This window comes from Triticum dicoccoides, chromosome 4B (assembly GCF_002162155.2).
Source record: "Triticum dicoccoides isolate Atlit2015 ecotype Zavitan chromosome 4B, WEW_v2.0, whole genome shotgun sequence".
Lineage (NCBI taxonomy): Eukaryota > Viridiplantae > Streptophyta > Magnoliopsida > Poales > Poaceae > Triticum > Triticum dicoccoides.
This window is the reverse complement of record NC_041387.1, coordinates 680,170,422-680,173,258: the sequence shown is the minus strand read 5'-3', so window position 1 is coordinate 680,173,258 and position 2,837 is coordinate 680,170,422. Positions and strand designations below refer to the sequence as shown.

Sequence of the window (2,837 nt, the reverse complement as noted above, 5' to 3'; positions counted from 1 at the left end):
TGGCCTGCTCTTAGTAACCTTTCAGGACAGACAAACAAGGGATACCACGCATGCACGCAATGTTTAGATGACACCGAAAGTATATACCTGGACAGATGCAGGAAGAATGTGTACCTGGGCCATCGTCGATTTCTTCCGACCAACCATCAATGTCGAAAGAAAGGCAAGCATTTCAAAGGTGAGGCAGATCACCGGAAGAAGCCCGTCACGCGTACCGGTGATCACATACTTGCTATGGACAATGATTTACATGTAATCTTTGGAAAAGGTCCCGACGGACTATCTGTTCGGAATGACGCTGAGGGACGCGCACCCATGTGGAAGAAGAAATCTATATTTTGGGACCTACCCTACTGGAAAGACCTAGAGGTCCGCTCTGATATGTCCATTTTGCATCATACTTTTATATTGATATTTATTGCATTATGGGCTGTTATTACACATTATGGTACGATACTTATGCCTATTCTCTCTTATTTTACAAGGTTTACACAAAGAGGGAGAATGTTGGCAGCTGGAATTCTGGGCTGGGAAAGGAGCAAGTTGGAGATACCTATTCTGCACAACTCCAAAAGCTAAGAAACTCAACGGATAATTATTTTGGAATATATAAAAAATACTGGGCAGGAAAAGTACTGGAGGGGACCTACCAGGAGGCCACAAGCCTGGTAGGCTCGCCCACCCCCCTAGGGCGCGCCTGGTGGGCTTGTGGGCCCCCTGTGGCTCCTCCGGCACCCCCCTTCTGCTATGTGAATGTTTCGTCCCAGAAAAAATCAAGAGACTTTCGGGAAGAACCTCCGCCGCCACGAGGCGGAACTTGAGCAGAACCAATCTAGAGCTCCGGCAGGGCGATCCTGCCGGGGAAACTTCCCTCCCGGAGGGGGAAATCGTTGCCATCGTCATCACCAACGCTCCTCTCATCGAAGGGGACTCATCTCCATCAAGATCTCCATCAACATCTTCATCAGCACCATCTCATCTCCAAACCCTAGTTCATCTCTTGTATCCAATCTCCGTCTCGCGACTCCGATTGGTACCTGTAAGGTTGCTAGTAGTGTTAATTACTCCTTGTAGTTGATGCTTGTTGGTTTACTTGGTGGGAGATCATATGTTCAGATCCTTAATCATATTTATTACCTCTCTGATCATGAACATAATTATGCTTTGTGAGTAGTTATGTTCGTTCCTGAGGACATGGGTTAAGTCTTGCTAATAGTAGTCATGTGAATTTGGTATTCGTTCGATATTTTGATGTGTTGTATATTGTCTCTCCTGTAGTGGTGTTATGTGAACGTCGACTACATGACACTTCACCATTATTTGGGCCTAGAGGAAGGCATTGGGAAGTAATAAGTAGATGATGGGTTGCTAGAGTGACAGAAGCTTAAACCCTAGTTTATGCGTTGCTTCGTAAGGGGCTGATTTGGATCCACTAGTTTATAGCTATGGTTAGACTTTGTCTTAATACTTTGTTCATAGTTGTGGATGCTTTTGAAGGGGGTTAATCATAAGTGGGAGGCTTGTCAATATATCAAAGTAAGGGCAGCACCCAAGCACCGGTCCACCCACATATCAATATATCAAAGTAACGAACGCGAGTCATATGAACGTGATGAAACTAGCTTGACAGTAATTCCCATGTGTCCTCGGGAGCACTTTACCTATTATAAGAGTTTGTTCCGGCTTGTCCCTTGCTACCAAAGGGATTGGGCCACTTGCTGCACTATCTGTTACCGCTACCTTCAGCACTTGCAGGAACTACCTTACTGAAAACCGCTTATCATTTCCTTCAGCTCCTCGTTGGGTTCGACACTCTTACTTATCGAAAGGACTACGATTGATCCCCTATACTTGTGGGTCATCAAGACTCTTTTCTAGCACCGTTGCCGGGGAGTGAAGCGCCTTTGGTGAGTGGAATTTGGTAAGGAAAAATTTATATTGTGTGCTAAAATTTTCTGCTACTTGCTACTATGGAAACTAATCCTTTGAGAGGCTTGTTCGGGGTATATTCACCCCAACCTGAGGCACAAAGAGTTGCCCCTCAACCTACTGCACCTATTGAAAATATTTATTATGAGATTCCAACGGGTATGATAGAGAAACTGGTGGATAACCCTTTTACAGGAGATGGAACATCACATCCCGACTTGCATCTAATCTATGTGGATGAGGTTTGTGGTTTATTTAAGCTTGCAGGTTTACCTGAGGATGAGGTAAAGAAGAAGGTCTTTCCCTTATCTTTGAGGGATAAAGCATTGACATGGTATAGGCTATGTGATGATACTGGATCATGGAACTACAAGCGATTGAAATTGGAATTTCATCAAAAGTTTTATCCTATGCATTTGGTTCATCATGATCGGAATTATATCTATAATTTTTGTCCTCGTGATAGAGAAAGTATCGCTCAAGCTTGGGGGAGGCTTAAGTCAATGTTATATTCATGCCCCAATCATGAGATCTCGAGAGAAATTATTATTTAGAACTTTTATGCTCGGCTTTCTCACAACAATCGCACCATGCTTGATACTTCTTGTACCGGTTCTTTTATGAAGAAAGATATTGACTTCAGATGGGATTTATTGGAAAGAATTAAACGCAACTCTTAAGATTGGGAGTTTGATGAAGGTAAGGAGTTAGGTATGAATCTAAAGTTTGATTGTGTTAAATCTTTCGTAGAAACAGACATCTTTCGTGATTTTAGCGCTAAGCATGGACTTGACTCTGAGATAGCAGCTACTTTATGTGAATCATTTGCTACTCATGTTGGACTCCCCAAGGAGAAGTGGTTTAAATATCATCCTCCCGTAGAAGTTAATGTTGCTAAACCCGTTCCG

General features: G+C 43.3%; 1 pseudogene; it reads left to right on the top strand.

Moving 5' to 3' along the window:
- Window positions 1–500: 500 nt before the first annotated feature.
- On the top strand, window positions 501–1,074 carry LOC119294433 (annotated as a pseudogene).
- The last annotated feature ends 1,763 nt before the right edge of the window (window positions 1,075–2,837 follow it).